This window comes from Equus caballus, chromosome 1 (assembly GCF_041296265.1).
Source record: "Equus caballus isolate H_3958 breed thoroughbred chromosome 1, TB-T2T, whole genome shotgun sequence".
Lineage (NCBI taxonomy): Eukaryota > Metazoa > Chordata > Mammalia > Perissodactyla > Equidae > Equus > Equus caballus.
In genome coordinates, this window is record NC_091684.1 from 180367264 (window position 1) to 180389871 (window position 22608).

The window sequence follows — 22608 nt, forward strand, 5'->3', positions numbered from 1 at the left end:
TTTCACTGTCTCCATAGTTTTACCTTTTCCAAAATGTCATATATCTGAAGCCATGTATGTAGGCTTTTCAGATTGGTTTCTTTCTCTTAGCTATATACATTTAAGTTTCTTCCATGTGTGTTCATGAATTGATAGCTAATTTCTTTTTCTTGCTGATTACTGTTCCACTGTATGGATGGATCATAGTTTATTCATTTAGCTATTGAAGGACATATTGGTTGCTTCCAATTTTTGTCAATTATGAATAAATCATATATATATATATATATTTGATGTAGTTTTTTTGTAGATATAAGATTTCAACTCATTTGGAAGTGTGATTGCTGGATCATATGGTAAGACTGTTTAATTTTATAAGAAACTACGGAACTGTCTTCTAAAGTGGCTTCCACTAGGAATAAATATGAGTTGATTGCTCCACATCCTCACCAGCATTTGGTGTTGTCCGTGTTTTGAATTTTAGCCATTCTATTAGGTGTGTAGTGGTATCTTGTTGTTTTAATTTATAATTCCTAAAAGACATATGATATTGAACATCATTTCATATGTTTATTTGCTCACTGTATATCTTTATTGGTTAAGTGTCTGTCCAGATCTTTTGACTATTTTATTGAGTTGTTTATTTTCTTATTGCTTAGATTTAAGTATTCTTTGTATATTTTGGATACAAGTTATTTAACAGATATGTGATTTGCAAAGAATTTTTCTCCCGGTCTGTGGCTTGGCTTTTTATTTTCTTAGCAGTGTCCTTTGCGAACAGAAGTTTTTAATGTTAATTAAATACAACTTATCATTTTTTTTCAGGGATCATGCTTTTGGTTTTGTATCTAACAAGTTATTATCAAATCCAAATCACCTCTATTTTGTCCTGCATTTTCTTCTAGGAGTTTTATAGTTTTGCATTTTACATTTGTATCTATGACACATTTTGAGTCAATTTTCATGAAAAGTCTGAGTCTAATTCATTTTTTAAAAAATATGAATATATAGTTATTCCAGCACCATTTATCGAATACAGCAACCTTTCTCAACTGAACTGCCTTTGCTACTTTGACAAATCTGAATTGACAAATTTTGCATGGGTCTATTTCTGTGCTTTCTATTGTGTTACACTGATCTATTTGTCTGTTCTTTCATAAATACTGTGTTGTCTTGATCACTGTAGCTTTATAGTAAGTCTTGAAGTCAGATAGTGTCAGTCATCTGACTTTATTCTTCAGTATTGGATTGGCTATTCTATGTCTGTTGCTTTTCCATTAAAAACTTTAGAAATAGTTGTGGATATCCACAAAATAATTGGCTAGATTTGGATTGGGATTGTGTTGAATTTATAGATCAAGTTGGGAAGAACTGATATCTTGACAATATTGAATCTTCCTATCCACGAAGATGGAATATCTCTCAATTAATTTATGTCTTTTTATTTCCTTCAACAACATTTTGAAGTTTTCCTCATATAGAACTTATACCTTTTTTTTTAGTTTTATACCTAAGTGTTTTATTTATTTATTTTTGATGTTAATAAACATGATGTGTCTTTATTTTTAAATTCCAATTGGTCATTGCTGATATATGGGAAGGCAACCGACTTTTTTATATTAACTTTTCATCCTGCAACTTTGCTATAATCTCTGATTAGTACCAGGTGGGTTTTTTTGGTTGTTGATTCTTTGGAATTCCTACATAGACAGTCATGTCATCTATGAAAAAAGACAGTTTTATTTCTTCCTTCCCAATGTGTATACCTTTTATTTTCTTTCCTTGTTTAATTGCATTAGCTAGGAAATTTCTATTATGATAAGGAGGAGTGGTGAGAGGGACATCCTTGTCTTGTTCTTCATCTTTGGAAGAAAGCAACTAGTTTCTTACCATTAAGTATAGTGTTAACTGTAGTTGTTTTAGTTTTGTATACATTCTTTATCAAGCTGAGGAAGTTACTATCTATTCCTAGTTTGCTAAGAGGGTTTATCATAAATGAGTGTTGGTTTCTTCAAATGCTTTGCATGAATTGATATGATCATATGGTTTTTCTTCTTTAGCCTGTAGATGTGGTGGATTATGTGAATTGATTTTTGAATGTTGAACCAGCCTTGCAAACCTGGAATAAATCTCTCTTGGTTGTGGTATACAATTCTTTTAATACATTGTTGAATTTGACTTGCTAATATTTGGGGATTTTTGTACCTATGTTCATGAGAGATATTGGTCTGTAATTTTGCTTTCTTGTAATGTTTTTGTCTGATTTTGGCATTATGGTAATGTTGGTCTCATAGAATGAGTTAAAAAGTTTCCTCTGCTTATAGTTTCTGGAAGAGATTTCAGACGCTTGGTACCATTCCTTTGAAATCATCTGAGCCTGGTGTCTTCTCTTTTGCAAGATTATTAATTGTTGATTCAATTTCTTTAGCAGCTATAGGCCTATTCAGTTTACCTATTTTTCCTTGCGTATGTTTTAGTAGATTTTGCCTTTTGAAGAAATGATCCATTTCATCTAAGTTATTGAAATTGTGGGCTTAGAATTACTCATAACATTCCTTTATTCTCTTTTCAATGTCCATGGGTTTGGAAGTGATGGCCTGTCTTTCATTTCCGATATTAGTAATTTGTGTTTTCTTTCCTTTTTCTTGGTTATCATGGCTAGAGGTTTATCCATCTTTTTCAAAGAACCAGCTTTTATTTCATTGATTTTCTGTATTAATTTCCTGTTTTCAATTTCATTGTTCTATCCTCTAATTTTCATCTGCCTGCTTTGGATTTAATTTGCTCTTCTTTTCTAGTTTCCATAGGTGGAAGCTTAGATTATTGATTTTAGATTTTTCTTTTCTTGTAATGCATGCACTGAGTGCTACACATTTACCTCTAAGCATTGCTTTGGCTGAATTCCACAAATTTTGCCAAGATGTATTTTCATTTTAAATTTAGATTTAATTTTACTATACTCATATGTGTTGAAAAATGTCGAGTCTTTTTAAAAAAATGTTTCTATTTCTAGATCTGATATAAGTTTTCTGTGTGGTCCAATCTTTGCTGGGTGTTGAAATGAAATTTAAAAATATTACATTTTATTCAAATCTGTGAGCTTAATCTATTTCAATAATTTAATTAGGTTCTTTAAGTCTGTACTTTATTTATGATTTGTTGGATCAGATAAATGCTTATTTTTTACTGAGATCTTAGAGATGAACTTTCCTCCTAATGGAGCCTACGATTACTAGAACTGGTATAGCAAGGCTCTTCTGACTTGGACTTCTCTGCATCTTCTCTGGTCCAGCTGGGAATGGTTAGTCTAAGCTGTACTCTGGACTAGGCCTGCAGAGGTCAGCTGGTACCATTTCGGGCATTCCTTCAGCCCAAGTCACTGAATTCAGCCATTACTGTAACTCATGATCTGGTCTCTTTGCTTGATCAGGACCCACTATTTCTCCCTGGCTGAACCAAGTTCCACCTCACCTTTTGCAGTGTTGTAGACCTCTCTGATTATGTGTCACATCCTCCATTCAGTTCCTGGTCTATTATGCCCACATGGTAGCCAGTGTTGTGGGGTTATTCTGAATATCTCTACATAGGTCCACTTGTAGGCATCTACCTATCAATTCAACTTTTTCCTTTTTCCCTATCAAAAAGTTATAGAAAATCCTGAGTACCTTTCATGTTATTCAGCAGCTGAGAATGATTCTGAGGCCACTTCTCTATCTCTGTGCTGTTCTATGAAGTTTTTTTCTTCTTGTGGCCATCTCCATATTGGCATGAGGACAGCCTTTAATTCCATTTCTTCCCAAATAGGATGCTTGGCAGAAGCTCCAGAGAGTTTGAATGACTGACAACATCCATAGAACATATATTCCAGTATTTTATATCCTTATATTACAGAGGGTATAATATTATTAAACAAATTTTTAACATGCTTTTCTCAGTTCATTTAATACTTGGACTCTTGCCCAAAGAAAAAGAAGACATATGTTTGACTATCTCCTTCGTCTTGCTTTATCTTTCTTCTTCATTCCACAATCCACTCTTTCCAGAAGGGGCAGATTTATCCATAGTCCTCTTGTCCCTTACATTAAACACTGTGGCCAAACTGGCACTGCTTTCCCTTGAAAAGTCAAGGGATAAAATAGAAAAATTAAGAAAAATATTCTCATTCCTTTAAAGTCATTGTTTCAAACCTACTTTAAAACTTAAAATATTAATTTTCAAAAATATTTTGGAATTAAAAATTTTATTTGTATTTTCATAGCTGAAAACTTTTCTCTATGCATTTCTGTTATTATAGTTATTATTTATTATTCCTCTTTATCTATCATTCCCCTTCCATCCTTCTTGCAGATGGTTTCCTTGGTTCTACTGGAAAGATCATCTGCAGAAAAGTACAAAACAGAAGAACATCTTAAAATACTTAAAAAAAATGTTAACCCCTGTAGTTTACTTACTTTTTTTTGGTGAGGAAGATTGTTCCTGAACTAACATTTGTGCCAATCTTCCTCTATTTTGTATGTGGGACTCTGCTACAGTATGGCTTATCAGTGGTATGTAGCTCTGCACCCAGGATCTCTGAACCCGTGTACCTGGGCTACAAAAGTGGAGCACACAAACTCAACCACTATGCCACCAAGCCAACCCCAAGTCCTATAATTTAAATAATCGAAAGTACTAAAATTTATATTCCATGGATGTTATTAGTTCTCCAGTGTATATAGCTAGAGATACAGGAAAAAGAAGTTTTGGCCATGTCACCATATATTTCTAAGTCTGAAGACTAACAATTTTTATTTCCTTGAATAGGTTTAGGTCATCTCACTGTGACCCATTGTGCTTTGGGTAAAGAAAATCAACAACTTTCTCTAATAATTAGTGATATTGAACATCTTTTATTTGCCTGTGGTCATCTGTATATCTTCTTTGGAAAAATGTCTGTTCAGATCCTCTGCTCATTTTTAAATTGTTTGTTTGTTGTTGAGTTGTGTGTGTTCTTTATATATTTTGGATATTAACCCTTCATTAGCTGTATAATTTGCAAATATCTTCTCCCAATTCTTAGGTTGTCTTTTCATTTTTTGATGACTTCCTTTGCTGTGCAGAAGCTTTTTAGTTTGATGTAGTCCAAATTACTTATTTTTCTTTTGTTTCCCTTGCCTGAGGAGATATATTCAAAAAGATACCGCTAAGACCAATGTCCAAGAACATACTGCTTATGTTTTCTTCTGGGAGTTTTATGATTTCAGGTCTTACATTCAAGTCTTTAATCCATTTTGAGTTAATTTTTGTGTATGATGTAAGATAGTGGTCTAGTTTCATTCTTTTTCATGTGGCTGTCCAGGTTTCCCAACACCATTTATTGAAGAGACATTCCTTTCTCCATTAAAAAAACCCCACAACAACAACAACAAAAAATACGTAGGTACAAAGAACAGATTGATGGTTACTAGAGGCGAAGAAGGGGAGGGGAGGGAGAAATGGGTAATGGGGGTTATTTGCACAGTAACATATGGAAACTAGACTTTTGGTGGTGAACAAGATGTAATGTATACAGAAGTTGGATTATAATTATGTACACCTGAAATCTATATAAGGTTATAAACCAAAGTTACCTCAATTAAAAAAAACTTTCTCTCTTTAAGAAACATCTCTGAAAGGGGAGGAAAGTCATTTATCAATCAATTCATATAGAATGAGAAAGCAGATTTAATGTGTATAAGCACATTCTGGAGACAGGTCTGTGGTTGAATCCTACTTCTGCCACTCACAAGATGTGTGACCTCAGACAAGTTATTTGAACTATGTGTAACAGTTTTCTCATCTGAAAAATGGGGATAATTTAAGAGGATTGAATGAGTTTGAGTCAATCTGTGTGAAGTACTTAGAACAAAGTCTGGCACATAATAAGTGTATATATATATATATATGTATATACATGCTATGATTATTGCTAGTGCTATTGTACAAAGGATTTGAGAAAAGATTGCTAATTGTGAAAATATGCTAAAACAAGCTAAAAGGATCTTGAAAAGTGACCCTTTTTAGGATTATGAGATATCTTTTTAATCTTTTGATGGATGTTTGATTTATTTTAACTAATAGGAAAAAATTAAATTATAAGCCCTGTCGGGATATGGCTTATCTTTTCTTTAAGTATTTAACACATCCTGGTCAATCACACCACTGTGTACTAAATAATAGCATTATTTAAAGAATAGAGCACAAAGATTCAATACTGGCTCTGAAGTTTGCAGGCTTGAGTTTGAATTTCACTTCAATTCTACTTTTAGGTAATTTGGGGTAAGTTTCTTAATTTCACTAGGATCCATGTTTTTCATCTATAGAATAGTAATAGTAATAGAATCTACTTCCTAGAGTATTTATAGTGATTAATAGATATGATATATGTGAAACTCCAAGCAAATACCTGTGCTTGTTAACTACCACACTAATTCTGCTAATGACAAAAATTGTAACAGAGTTTATCAAGAAAACCTGTGAAATCTACTTTAAAAAATTTCCCTCTAAACTCAGTTGGAATAAATCTACAGAAAATGGAATGAAAAATTATTAGACCCATATCTACAGATCCAGTAAAAGTGCTGCCATACAATTATTTGGTTTATTCACGTGATGCAGTCTTTACATGGACCATTTTACCTGTACTTTAAAGAGACCAGATCAAGTTTTCATATTTAGCTTCCTAAAGCCGGAACCTAGTCAAGCTGGCATTCTGGGACTCCTTCCATCTTTGGTTTGACTTTATGATTCAGTGAAGTACATGCTGTTTTGCATCAGAAGTAGCAGTGTTAATTCCTTTATGCCAAATACTTTCACAGGAGCTCAGGCTGAATTCCCTGGAGGATTGCTTATTGCAGAGTCACTGAAGCAGCTGGTGGAAAAGTCCACGTTGATCCCTTTGAGACCTGTGCCTTTGGAAAACACTCTAGGTTGTTCTGCATTTTGGAGGAGCAAGTAACATAACACAAAGCTACCAGAGAATCTCCATTCATTCTGTCTTGTAGGAACTCCATGGACAGTTCTTTAGCATCCTACACTTAAGTTTATTGTGAAAATTTTCATCCAAGGGACACTTTTGAGAGTGAAAAGAGAGTATAGTTAATAATTAAGTTGGGGCTCCAGGTATAAGATGGGACTGTTCTGAGTAAACTGGGTTGTGTTGTCACTCTACTAGAATCTACAATCCCTGATCCTGTTATTCTTTTTTATTTAATTTCCAAATCTGAATAGCCTTGTTTGTCTGCCTGTTGTGTACTTGGGAGAATGTTCCAGAACAGCCTTTGACCAGTTTTTGTTTTACTTCTCCAGCATTACTTTTGCTACTGCAAGAGAGGATTAATATTTCTTCTTGCTTCTCATCAGCTAGTCTAAAACTTGCCTCATTTCAAAGACAATGATGCAGATATCTTCTAATAGCCATTCTAATCATTTATTCATTCCACAAGTGTTGATTGAGTGCTTGTTTTGAAGCACGAGCTGTTCTAAGTGCAGGGAAGCAATAATGCACATGACTGATAAAGTGCCTGCCTTATTGAACTTACATTCTACTAGATAGACTCAATACCCAATAAATAATAAGACACATATTTTAGATAGTGAAAGTTATACTGAAGAAACTAAAACAGCGATGGTGTCTGAATGAATGGAGATCATTTTAGATAGGCTGGACTCTGAAGGCCTCTGAGACCTGAATGATCAGGAGCCAGATATATGGAGGTAATCATCTAGAGGGAAGAGTGTTGTAGAAAGGACAAAGAGTAAGCGTAAACACACTCAAGTAGGAATGATATTAAGGTGCTACAGAAATAGGAAGTGAGTCAATGTAGAGAGAATAAGTGGAAGAGTGCTGAGGGGTCAGATCACGTATGACTATAGAAATGTGCCGTGTTACAAGATCTGAGGGTTTTAATTCTAATTGCAGTAGAAAGCTCTTCAACAGTTTTAAACATGCAAGGGGCATAATATGATTTATATTTTTTTAAAGATCACTCTGATTTTCAGGAGAAACTACATTGTGAGGGACAAAAGTTGAGGGTGATCAGGTAAAATACTATTGTAGTAACCCTGACAAGAGATGTTGGAGGTTTGAACTAGGGTGGTAGTAGTGGAGATGGTAGCAAATGGCCAAATTCGATAAGCATTTTGTGTGTAATGCCTATAGGAATTGCTGCTGATTAGATGCGAGCGTTGGGTAAGGAAGGAAAGATGATCCTACATTTTTAGTTTGGGTGAATGGGGTTAACTAAGTTAGAGTTAACTAAGACAGAAAAATGTGTGTGTGCGTGCACATGTGTGCATAGTAGAAGGAAGTCCAGTCCTCATGCTAGAGGAGATATACCCATTCTATTCTCTATTAGAAAACTTACTATATATATATAAAAAAGAAGCTACTATCCCTGTGTATTTTCCCTCTTAAGCTTCTTTGCCTTCTTCTTGTTTCAAAGATTTGTGATCTCCATGTTTTACACTTACACCACAGTCTTTGTGATTTAAACAACTGAACGATTGTTAACTAAATGCAAATCTAGGTTCTCTGTTTCTCTCATACACACACACACAAACACACACACTTACACAATCCTTCGACTCTTTTATAGTTTTCATTAACAAATGTTGAGGATTATTTCCTCAGGTCACTTTTTAGGTTAACCTTTTCCAGAGTCTATCTATCTACAACAATTTGAATTGAAGATATCTCAGCTCTTTAATTCAACATTCTAAAAATAATCTTGTTTCCAATCCTTTCTTTTTTGGAAAAAACTTATTTTACATACAATTGTTAACAATCTCTGTCAATTATTGTTTTCATAATGCTTCTTCAGCACTTTCTTGCTCACTTTCAGTGCTTTCTAAATAAGAATGTCTCAACTGTACTCTGGTAGACACTACTGGCTGTCTATCCCATATTCAAACTCACGTTCTTTAATACACAACTCTGATTTGTTGAGAGTGGCAACAACTATAAGAGCAGCCTCCCGTGTAGTTATGGGCACGGTATGGTTCAAAGAAACATAACTGGGAGTCATAGGATTAATCCTTCATGAAAGCTCCTCAAAAGGGCAAAGGAAAATGGCACTGTCACCTCTTGCTCTCTTTCTTTTGGCCTGGAAGACAGTCCCAATACTTCTTGACTGAAGATATATTGTGATTATGAGTTCTAGAATTTCACACTGTGAATCACAGAGTGGAAATAAAGAAGGAACCCAGGACACTGATGACATTTGGAGTTTCTGATTCATAAGCTCTCAGGACCGAAACCGTTTCTAGCTGATGCATATGTTTTCAAGACCATCTGTCAACTGATGACCCAATCCTGCTCTTCTCATTAACTAATTAGTTTTTATTCTTCTATATGAAATCTTTACTGCAGGCAAACAAAAGTCTCTCCATTCTCTGAAAATTTTTTGTATGTTTCCAAGCCTTGGCATGTGCCATTGTTCTTTGCCTCTATGCCTCCATCACTAGACAGAGAGCTCATGAGGGCAGGCACAGTGCTTGAGTCTTGTGCATATCAACCAAGTTCTTGCACAAAGAAGGCATTCAATATTTGTTGAATGACATTTAATTCTCTTCTGATGAGCTTATTTAGCCCCTCTCCTTCCCATTAAATATTTCTTAATTACTTCAAAACCTGGCTTAAAACTAATTTTCTGTGAAAAGTTTTTCATGATTAATCCCACCTGATTGTGATGATGCCTCCATTTGGCATTTTCTTGGTAGTTAGGTAACTCTGGCTAATAAAAGTGTCCGTCTAAGTCTTCTTGATGTATGTCCTAATTTTCCAATATATACTAAAATTCTGTGCGGGAAGGAATCCTGCAATCCACTGTTCTTTTTGGACTATTCCTATATAAAACCTGATATAGTGTTCTGTTATGATGTAAGTGCCTAATAAATATTGTTGACTAAAACTTGGAAATTCACTTGGGCCAATCTCCTCCCTGATGTTATAATTGCTCCCCCCAAAGGAATAGCTTCCTGTAAGAAGAATCAATTAGTCAGATAACCATATTTTAAATTTCCAAACAAATAGCCCAACAAAAATGACAATCTATGATTTGGGAATAAAGGAGCAGTTTCATTCTAAGTGCCGCATCTATGGTATTATTATTGGTTATAATGAGATAAATGTATATGTATACCCTATGTAAATATTTATTATTCTTTTGTTATTTTAGTTATAAAATCCCCTAGGATACATCACCTACACTGATGACACCTATATTAATTGGAATGAATATGCTTTGTCTGAAGACTAAAATAACTGAATTGAATCATACGTTTGATATTCAGGAATAAAAGAATTACAAAGAAATATTAGTGAATGAATGAGAACAAGCTGAAAAAGCACAAATCATTCATTTTGATCATGCAGACACTAATATGCTATGGCCCGAAACATTCTTCATTCACAGACAATTGATCATTAACTTACTTTAACTTTCTGAAGTTACTTGAACCAAGGGCGGTTGCGGATTGCAGTATATTACAGTATGTACCTAATTCACTGGTTTGAACATTTTTGAGTGAAGAAGGTATAGTATAAGGCAGAATAAAAGAAATTTAGAGAACAAAGCATAATTTCCACTTAACAAAAACCTAAATGTTAAATGGATGAGAACTAAAGATTTGCATTCATTTCCCAGAACAGTGCTTTATTACCAAAATAAACTTGAGACCACCACTTAACTGCAAAAAGAAGTCAACAAAGACATTAGTCATTAATCATCCTAAATAAATAGTACTTTTAAAGTATCTGATTGACATTGTTGGCATAAATTTTGTCCTTAGGAATATGCTTCAGATTTCTATCATATACCTACACAACTTAATTCAACGCTGAATCACTCCAGGATTTAATATTTGAGAGCAGAAGTTGGTAAGAAAATTTCTAAATCTAAGAAGAAACCAAAGTAGCCGTGAATATTTTGAAGCCATTCTTCATTTTAATGTGAAAAATTTTGTTCTTTTGTCCATTAAAAGGGTCTTAGAAATTTGGTTGTTTTTAACTGACTAAAGCTACACATAGGTGGTTTCAAAGTTCGTATTAACAAAGTATGTCGGTCTTAGTCTCTTTCTTGGTATATTTTTCCATGGTAAATACAAGGTGCTGCTGTTTACTTACTCCAATCACACAACCACAGAATCAAAACTTTATATTTTTTAACATGCAATTTCTAATGAATGATATGGGTTGATTAGTATTTTCTCATGAATCTGTAGCAATCATGCCTTTTATAGCACTTGTCTTATATTTATTTTCATATTTGCTAATGTTTTACAGGGTTCTATATTTTACAGACTTACCAAAAAATAAAAAGTCAGTTCTTGGAATTTTATCTTTTTCTCTCCTAAAATACCTAATCTCCTTTTATTTATTGGAGTAATGCAACATCCAAATACAGCATGCCACACATGGTTTTGTGCTTTACATGTTATTCCTATTCACCTCATTTCCAATTAGAAGGCACAATAAATATAGTCTGTGCAACAATTTGTAATTGCAATGTATTGATCTGAAAAACTGATAAACATCACTGCCGTAAGTAACAAGAATTGGTATGATCTGTTAAGATACCATATATTTGTAACTTATGTCTTGAGAGCCTCAGTTTATTCAATTTAATGAATATTTACTGAACACCACATACATGTTTAATGTTGGCTAAGAGTTAAATGAGACATTTATCCTGTCTTCAAGATCTTACAAGGTAGCCAGTAAAACATAGATTTCCACATCTGTGTTGACCAGCCCTGGAAATCATAATCCCTTGACATGAAATTTTAGATGTGATCTAAACTCTAAAGAGTATTGAGTTCTAATTTTGACTTAGCCATTAATTTTTTCTCCGTGGAGTAATCCTCAATATTCTTTTATGTGATAAAAATCATATTTGTTCTCAGTAACATTAAAAATTTAATTAGGACGTCTGGTACTCAAGGTATTGAATGTTGAAGGATACAGTTCAACATCAAATAACAGGCGTTGAGCTCTTTGGAAAAACATGCTATTGATATACAAATTATTCATATCATTATGTGTGCAAGTCATTATTATGTACCTTATGTTACTATTTAAATACACAAAAGTTAAGTAATATATGCAATAATAAGTCAAATCATTGCTATCCACAATAGAAGGGTAAAATACTGTCTAACATTTAGCAGAAGTCATTTTCATTGAATCAAGGTAGTAGGAAAACCTCACTGAAATGTTGACAAATGCTTTAGCTTCTAAAAAAATAGAGACGGAACTAATTGGGCTTCCATTATGCAAATGAGACATGATAGGAAGCACAGGGCATGAAAAAACAACAGGGAATGCAACTTTGTCAACTAACTTATCTATGATATATTCTTTTTAATGAATAATATGCGCTTTTATTGTACGAACAAAATTGGGTGCAAATTTTGTAGCTATTCAGTAAAAATAAGTGGCTGCCATTGCAACATATGCATCGCACGGCACATGTGTTACTCCTCAATTAAAAGTGCCATCCATAAGGCACTTACACTACCTACATTATTTTAAGGGGACACATGTTTGGAGGAGATGACCGTTTTAACAATTACTTTGTTCCTGTCATGTCATGCAAATATCTTTTTTTTTAAACTTTATTTTAAATCTCAAAGTTGAATTTGCTGATGGAAAACAGGAAGCAAAAGGTTCTGTTTGTGGAAATAGAAAGGAGTGTATATGAGGGGCAGAGTGTGTTTTGCTTGGCAGTTCTTTTGCTACCATTTTGTTTTTGTTTTTAGTGCTGGAGGGCAGCAAATTGGCAGGTGTAAATAAGGCTCTAGCTAGTTTCATACTGTATTTACAATCAGTTATTGTGGGTTCAAATGTCTGTAGTGCATAGGGAATTAGGCACACAACTTCTGCTAAGAATAATGGAGCTTAATGTCTAATTTGAAACATCACATGAATATACTTCTTCAGTCTAATCCTGCAATAATTTCCACCAACACTTAAAGTGTACACAAACAGATTATTAGGGATCCTCCTTTTTGTGTGTTATTTTATACTTGCATAATGTTTGAAATTTTGAATAAATATTTTTGTATCTAAAATTCTAATGTAGCATATATATAATTTGCCATAATAACAAAAACTGTTAGATAAGGATTAAATATTCCTCTACAACTAACTTAAGAGAGAGAGATTCCTCAATTTAAAAGATTATTTTATGGTATTCATAAAGCATATTGTCATAACTTTTAATTTTTGAAAATAGCAAATAGCTATTTGCCTGTCTAACTTGATGTGAAACAGAATCATTTTATGATATAGTTTGCACTTTTCTAGGATTTGCATGTACCACATGTCAAATCATGTCCCAGAGACACAGCAACCACTAGAAGAGAAAGTCTAATGTCACATGATTACAGAGAACACAAAGGTTATAATGCTTGTGCAGATACTGCTTTTTCTTAAGGAATTTCCATTTCAAGGAAAAGAAAGTAAGAATAGTTTTATAAAAAATTCAGAGTGGACAACATTTCCACAATACACTGATCTGTAACAACTTTTTTGAAAGCTCCTGAAAACATGAACTCCCCATGTCTCTATATTTGCACTGTGCATTCAGACAAAGAGCCAAGATAATCTTGACTTTGAGGAGGAACAGTGGAAAAAGATGACAGGAGAGGGTATGAAATAAATAATAAATAAATAAGCGACTGTTGAATAAAACAATTAGTTTTGCCCCAGGCTTCTGCAATAGCTTATGAATTCTTACCAGCATTAGTTTACAGCTGTAACTTCAGGATATAATAGGAGATTGAATCTTATACAGGCAATGAAACAGATGATCAAATTCACAAGGGATTGTGTCAAGCTTTTTCCAGTACTAAAGAAACATATTAATCTTTGTCACTGTTTTCAGAAATGCTGTGACAGAAATAAACCTGTACTGTAACTTGGCCCTTTTAATGAGCTTCTGGAGTGTGGGCTTTCCACTCAGCACCTGAAAAACACAACAAAACACCTTTTATATTAAAGATGTGAGGTTTGCTGCTGGCTAAATTTGTACACAGAAGTCTATAAACCAGGGCTCAGCCAGCTGGGAAGCAAGAAAGCAAATTCAGATTCTGCCATGAACTTCACAGACCAATTATCTACTTGGAATCATGGGAGTTTAACAAACAAATACCAGCCCCTGCTGAGCCTTTTCAGACCAGCAGCTTATGGGTGATTCAGTTGCGTCCGAGGCTTTTAGACTGATCAATTCTTAATCACAAAGCGCAAAAATTATTCTCAGACTCATGTCAGTTTCTTTGGACACGTTTGTTAACAATCTGCTTCAAATCATTTTTTTAAAAGAAACTGCAGACACTGTTTTTATTGACTCCCCACTTGTAAAATGTTTATAGCTTGTTAATTTATATTTACCCCTTTACTTTTGCCTGCAAATCAACATCACTTAGCACAGTTTGGTTACACTTTGTCCAAAGGAAATTACAGAAGCCTGCTATGGGGCTAAAATGAAGGAAAGCTGCGGAAAATCAATACACTGCTGATTAAACAGATCGTAGCAAATTCACGGCTGCATGCTACAGCATAGAGACATCAGTGCGATGCCTATCTAGCAGTTAATGTGCTTCCAGTCAGGTGAAGGAAATTTCAGAATAAGGCAAAAATCACCCAGAAAAAACAAGAGCCACCTTACCAAAGAATGTATGTGCTTATATGAAATCTACATTTTGTGTGAGGTAGTATTTCACTTAGAGAATAAATAGGACGCATTTATTTTATGAAATAAAACAGCGTAATATCCTTATTATGACATTTACCCTTTGTATTATGAAAGGAACTAATGACATTGCAAGATACCGCCTATTTGCTGCCACAGGTCAAGTTTTTCTTTCTTTCTTTCTTTTTTTTACAGAATATTAGGTTTATCAAAATTTTCTTGTATAATTTCATTTTGGCAATAATCAAAATGACTGAAAGGTAGATTATTTGTAGAGGTCGTCCAAAAGTAATAGTGATATCCAATGGCACATTCTAAACAATTCAGAAAGAATGATTTAATTTCCAGTTTTAAGAGTAGAAGAATGTACATGAAATAAATCCGGTAGAAAAGGAAATGCAGTTCATACATAATTTTCTTTAACGTAGTGGGGAATGGATAATATTAACACAGCCCAGTTGTAAAGATCAACATTTGTTTGTAAATCATAGAGGAAGGCAGCTTTGGGTTACAGGAAAGATTTGTGGTATCCTGACTAAAGCAAAGAGACTCTGAGTTAAAACATGAACTCTCATTTTCATGCTACCCACTTCCTGGGCTTTGCAAATCAAATACTTTGAGCACTGTAGGAAACTATGCATGTCCTAAAGACTGGTTAAGAGGTGGTACTTCGTTTAATACAACTTGGAGAATTGCACTGCACTGTATTGCATGTGAATTAAGGAAATCAGAAAGAAACAAAAGTTCAAATGTAATCTTTTTGGAAAAGTGTAGTTGAAGAAATTTTGTTTCAACCTTTTGTAAAGCATTTTACTGAACATATACATTTATCTATTTAGACTACCATACTGGTATACCATGAATTTTTTTTTTAACTTGATACACCAGGGTAAAGTTTGTGGCTCTACTTACAATCGTTCCTTTAGGATAACTGTAGCTTTGATGTTATAGTATTCTGGCAGATAAATTTCAGTAGTAAATTCTTATACTAAAAAATATACTTGAGAAAATTATGTTCTATACACAAAAGCCAAGTTAAGTTTCAATCTCTGTTGTTTTTAATTCTCTCTTTTTCAAAATATCAAAGTCTTTCAAATGGTAACATGGTTAAGTTCTTTGCCAAATCCCATGTGTTAAAATGAAGGTGTTTTTGAGTCATCAAAGCTTATAAAAAGACCTTTAACAAGTAAACAGCTTTTCTCTTTTTTTTTAAACTGGAAGATGTGGTATAAGAAAACACATTCATGGACACCATATGTGAACCAAGTTTCATCCCAAGATTTTGAGATTTTTGAGAATTCCTAGAAAATGAGGGATTTAAATTTATATTCTGAAGAGGCTCACTCAGTGACACTATTTTCATACTGATATGTATACACTTATATATATATATATATAAAACTCAAGGTGCTATAGTTTGGTTATTCTATTTAAAAAATCTTTGAGAATCTTGTTTAGAAATAAAAGGTCTTCAATATTTTAGGAGTATGAAAAGTAATCATTACTTCAGTATCTCTTTTAGTGTAAATATTAACTTTGCTTTCTTGTTTTGTGATAAACTATCAACTTTGTTCATATATAACTTTCAAAAATGAGATCATTTTTACTTTATTAAAAATGATTTTGCGATGTTAGGAGAGCAGAGCAGTGGATATCAATAGAAAGAACAAGTATTATGGAAAAATATCTGTGTTTGAAATACTTATTGGTTTGCTAGGTTAATTTGCTTTTGAGTATGTGTTTTAAGATATTTCTTTCTTTGCCGCATTGAAAGAAAACTAAATTGAAGTGACAGCTTAGAATAGAAGGAGATAATGGAAGAAAGAAAGATCGAGTAAAGCATATATAAACTTCTGAACGAAATCATTTTCTAAGTTTCACAACTTATGTATATATTTTCACATTTCATAGTTCCAAAAAGTTAACAATGGTTGTTTGTAAACATGCTTTACTTTATTTAAAATGCGTATACTGCATAAATCTGAGAGTTGGCAGGGCTTTGAATACCCTTTGGTAGAAACCAACTTTTTCTTATTAATACATGGTAATTTATCACCATTAAGTATATGATCCCTCTAGAAAAAAATTGATGCACATTGCTCACCAGACTGTAATTTCAGTGTTCATGATATTAATCTTTAATTAAATTATAGTTATTTTAGAAATGTATATCCTTAATTAAATTATACCATGCACATAAGGAAGAAATGACTATGGCATGATTAAAACATGTTTAAAAATGTACTACTGGATTTTGAACGCTGTCTGTCATCTCCAAAGTATGACTAGGCTTTAGAAATGACTAGAAAGTCAACTGAAAAATTGCCAAGTAAAACTGTTTGGCTCTTTAAAGAACTGTGCCTTAAAATTTTGGATAGTTTCTCTATTAAATCTAAATATACTTCTTATAGTATATACAGTATTACATTTCTAAATTAATTGCCATACTCCCATTTGTTAAAGAATTTCACCCCGTGTGAAAAGCAAAGTCTCAGTAGATGTGAATTTTACACTGCGCTCGATCAATCCCAATACCAGTAAATGGATATTATTAAACAGCATGGGGTAGTGCAAACTGGGAAAGAAAACTTGTAGTGTGCTGCCTTTGAGCAGACCTGGCTTGCATGCTGTGACAGGGCAATTGTCGACATGCTTTTTCATGCCAATCTGCAGCTTTTTCAACTCTAGATGCTATGGCAACCAGGGTTTAACAGACTAAGCAGCTAACAAGCTTCCCTGATGGAATTGTCTGGTTGTGTGATTGCCTTGTCTTAGGGAAAATATAAAACAGAATGAAGACGCTTGTGGACATTTGTCAAACTGATTATAATTTGGACAGTTGAATCATAATTGTCTGTTGTGTACTGTACAGTAGTGACATATGTTATTTTCCATGTTCCTTGCAGAGCACACCATTGCATTCCCGCATAGGCTACACTTCCCTTGGGAACAATGGGTCCTGGTGGCTGTGGGTTTGGTGCAACATGGCCCTCCATGTCTCACACCAGATCATCTGGGAAAGAAAAGAACAGGGAACGATTCTAATATTTTTTCTGTTTGAAAAGGCTTGTGTTTGATTTGAACTATATTTGTGTGAAACATAATGAACGCAAGTTGATGTGAAAAGGTATTTCTCTTTTATAAAATGTTCGTGTTCATAGGGAAAGTTGCAGATCAAAATATGCAGGTGAATTAATTTGTTATTTATGATTGGGCATAATTTTAGTTCTTTGGGAATATTGATTTTTTAAATTTGCAACCACTTAAACATGTATTTGTGTCACCAATCATATGCATAATTTAAAACATTGAGGAAATAATCAAGCTTCTCTGATGGAATGGTCTTGCTTTAAGACTGCCTTGTCCTACTGCAAATGAATAGAAGATACTCTCTTTATTGTTTTAAATGATTAAAAGCCTACTAATAAAATTTCGGCCTCTTTAAACAGTCAAAGATATTGTATTTTCAAGATCATTTCATATCAAATCTTCATTTTTCCTTGAAAGGGATGCATCCTTTTAAAAATTAAAATTATTAGAATGAATATTTCAGATGAAATGTGAATTATCATAAAATGAAATCTAGGTTTCCGTTTTATAGATAGGCAAATAAAGTGAACTATTTTGCAAGAAAACCTCTCCAATTGTTGTATAGAACATTGTGAAATCGATTATTTTGTACTTTAAAAAATTTCAGTGTTACGTCTTGAAGATAAAATTTGATGATATTTTCAGTAGGCTCTGGACTAGTTGCGATTTGTTAAGTATAAGCTGATGGTAAGATTTTAGCGAGTGCACAGAAAGGGTGCAAATGATTACGTTAGCACACTCATTTTGGCTACATCTCACCAACCACAGAGTTCTGCTGTTTTTCTGTTTTCTTATTTAAATTTCGAAATACTTCAAATTGATGTTCTTGGTTTCAGACACCAAGGCCTTCAGAAAAAGTAGAGTTCTTCCCTCCTCTTCATTTCAGTAGAACCGGGGGGCAATCCATGTTGTCTTTTAAAAAAACCTTCAAAGTCTCATACAATGACTTATGTCTGGATGGTGCCATTCCTAGATCGGGTCCATTGCCAGTCTGAGACACTTATTCTTCCTCTTCAATAGAATGATCTTGGAGTGAGAACACCTTCTTCTACAATGAGTGGTGCACACAAGAAGGGTGAGAAATGAGACTGGGAACATTTTGCTTTCTTCATAAAGAACCTTTCCAGACTAAGATGTAAAAAATATTTCTTGCAGAGTTATAGTGTAAGAAAATTAATAAGCTAAGAATTCTTGTCATAAAAGCTTCATTTTATATGAGCATTAATCATTTTTCACATGCAAAAGCTTTCATTCATTGGGCTGTTAGGTCTTCCCCTCTAATTCTATCTTACTTTTGAAATTAGCCTCCTTTATTAGGCACCTCTGTGCCTGTCACTTTCCTCTTGTCTGCTAGTGTTGCACTAGAGAGACCTCTCTTCCATTTATTTCGCTGAAGAATGCAATGTGGGTTGGCCTTGTGACATAGTGGTTAAAGTTCGTGTGCTCTGCTTCAGTGGCCTGGGGTTTGCAGGGTTGGATCCTGGGCACCGACCTACACACTGCTTATCAAGCCATGCTGTGGCGGCATGCCACATACAAAATAGAGGAAGATTGGCACAGATGTTAGCTCAGGGGCACTCTTCCTCAAGCAAAAAGAGGAAGACTGGCCATTGATGTTAGCTCAGGGTCAATCTTCCTCACCAAAAAAGAACAAACAAAAGAATATAATTTCTTCCCTAACAGGGAGCTTACTTGACCCACATGGTAAATTAATATCATTTGAAATTAAGGAAGATCATATATTTTCAGTGGAATGTGTATTTTGACTCTACTTTTTCTTTTGAATATCAAAGATTCAGATTTGATAGTTTTTACTTTTGAATTCATAGAAACTCCTCCTTATGCAATAGATTCAAACTTAGAAAATGATAGGTAGTACCTTGTTTGGAGTTTAAAGAACTATGCCTGAAGGCAAAGCAATTCTGTCTGCTGCCACAGAGCAGAGGTGAGTGTCAGGGTGCTTTATATTAGTCAAAGAACAATTTTCCAGAGGATAAGAAAATTATAGTTCAAGGTGCAAGTATTTTCCTTCCTGTTTAGGAGCTAAAGGCATATAAGAAAATAGTATTTATTCAATTACTAAGTTCCAGCAAAATCAAGAGGTCAACCTTCCTTTGTGAAACATCTTATATTTATAAAATGTGCTTTCTACTCATATTTGGAGTTATTACTATCTATTATTTAAAATAGGCAAATACTGATAAGCCCACCTTAAAGCTTAGGATAGAATGAAAATCTTGTTTATGGACTCACTCAAAAGTTACTAAAAGAGGGAAAGATGAGCCTTCACTTCTCTCTCTTTTTTTTTTAATTTTCTTTTTTCTTTGCCAAGAACTATAAAACTTCATTGGTTCTGTAACAAGGTCACTTCTCCATTTTGAAAGGCACCAAAGTTTACACCATCCATTCAATCTCTTACAGCGGCTTTTTGGTGAAAATTCTCATGATTCTTCTATTAAACCAAGGCATAAATTACTTCATTTACAATGAAAATATTATATGGAAAGCATTAACATTTTAGTACATATTAGTTTAAGGCATTATCATCTTGCTAATATTACCAAAGTTCCATTTGGAGTTGGGCAAAGGGCTTTCTCTGAATGCCCTGTCAGCTAAGACTTCTGTGCAAATTCACATCTGACTGGTGGGGGCATGGAGGACAAAGGCAGCAATAATGTTGGTGTGCCGTCTCAAGCAGTTTACGAGGATCTGACTTCTGTGAATTGAGCAGAGATTAAAAACAGAAGTGAAACTTGTTCCTGGAAACAAGTGAAGCTCCTCCTTGAAAATGTCACAAGGGAAGATTTGAGGAAGATGAAGTGTGCAATAAAATGTATGCACTAAGACCCAGCAACAATTTAAGTATTTTTGTAAATGTGACCATTCTCATAGTCACCGGCAGCTGAAGTCATATTTAGGTTTTGACTAATCTTTCCCGTAAGGTATAGTTGCACTGGGCTGGTATTCACTTAGATTAATAGACCTCTGTTGACCAGGAAAGGCTACCACTATACTGTAGAGAGTCATGACTTTAAAAATTTTCCTGCTTTAAATTCCATATTTCTCTGGTAATAAATGACCGTATATTTTAAGCTGATTTTTGTTTTTGTGTAAAATTCTCATTTGAACAAAACTTTCTGAAAAATAGTGAAGTAGAAAAATTAGCGTTATTTTCCCAGAGTTTTGCGTAAGCTTTCTTGACTGCACAGTGCTGCTTAGCTCCCTGGCAACTTCTTTCAAATCTAGGGTTTCATATATCACTGAAATAAGGAACGGGATAAAGAATCTTGCGAGAATCCTGGTCAGTAATTGGCACATTTGGAGTGATATTGGAAGAGACTGCAGGGAGATGGGGAACACTGAGGACAGAGGGCTGGAGAGGCAGGGAGCATGATGGCTCTGGGACGCCACCACAGAAGTAGCTATTGGCCTTTCATTTTCCCTCAGGGCTTTTTGTTCAGATTGTCCTCAAATGGATTAACAGTTACACATCTTTGTCCAGATTCAGACACTCTGAAACAGGTTTTGACATTTCTAACTCTGAAATTGACCTACGTATAACATTTGGCCTCTTTCTCAGACTCTTCTCCTTTTCAAGTTACTAGGCGTTAAGAATACAATCTTTCCTTATTACTCCTAAAATAATTCATCAAAAAAACCACAAAGGAAATTGTTTAAAAATATCATCTAGAACTAATAGTGGTACTTTTTTTTTTTACTTTCAAAACTCTTTTTCCCTCCAAAGAAAAAAAGCAAAATGAATATAATAATAATAATAGTAATCATCACAATCATGTTCATGAAAATAGCTAACATTTATTTAGTGCTTACTATATTCCAGGTGTTCATTTAATTAATATGTTAGCTAATTTAATTCTCCTAATACCCCTAAGAGGAAGGTACTATTATTTCTATTATATGGATGCTGAAACTGAGGCACAGAGAAGTTACTGATTTGCCCGATGTCACACACCTAATAAGTATGCAATCAGCATTTTAACCCAGGCTATCCGACTTCAGTATCAGAACTCTTCACTCTCAGAAATCTTCCCTTGGTAGTTCAAAAGATGTAGGTTAATCCTAGGTACTGATAAATAGATTTTATTAGTTCCATTTATTACCAACATTATACTTGATGAAGATGGCAAAATTTGTCTCCTGAAATCATCTGATTGTATGTCCTTCACGCTTATACTTATGTACGACACTTTGCAGAGTTCTAAACAGAATGAGCGTTAGGAGGTTCAATCCTAGAACTGTATCAATATAATTACATTTATGCAGCATGGAGTGATAATAGCATTTTTTGAGTATCCACTGAGTATTTGATATTATGCCAGGTGCTTTAGTGATACTCACACCAATACTATGAAGGAGGCATGAGTATCCCTATTTGCATATAGGAAGACTGAGGCATAAAGAAACTTTCTCACAAAATTAATAACTAGAAAGGAGATTCCAACCAAGGCGTATCTGAATCTGCATCTTTCTCCAAAGGTTTATTATTATTAAGCCCAAGGTTCTTTACATTGCAGAATTCAAGAATTGTGTAAATGAGAATTTAAGCCTTTCTACAATCTTATTTGTGGTAATGATAAAAGAAGAAGACATGCCATTAGTGACTTCATAGAGGTAGTATAGATTCGGTCTTTTAAAAAGTTATTTGAGAATGTATATGGTCTTTTTCAGCACTTCGGCTCACAATAATCTACCTTTACCCTATAGCAGGGGTGACAATTTGCACATAACATATATAAAAATGTAGTTTCCTTTATTATGTACTGATCTTACTTTGGAGCTTAAGCCCTGTTGGTGAAAGAAATAAATT

At 34.0% G+C, this 22608-nt stretch overlaps 1 long non-coding RNA gene across 2 annotated transcripts in view; it reads right to left on the minus strand.

Annotated features, from left to right (window-relative positions):
• Positions 1-22608, minus strand: part of LOC138925130 (uncharacterized) — a 258015-nt gene that overhangs the window by 44320 nt on the left and 191087 nt on the right. Inside the window, exon 3 of one of the 2 annotated variants that reach the window (XR_011440919.1) lies at positions 13737-13964. The exons of the other annotated variant lie outside the window; for it this stretch is intronic. This is a non-coding gene — a long non-coding RNA (uncharacterized lncRNA). The remainder of the gene's footprint in view (positions 1-13736; positions 13965-22608) is intronic. 2 annotated transcript variants of the gene reach the window in all.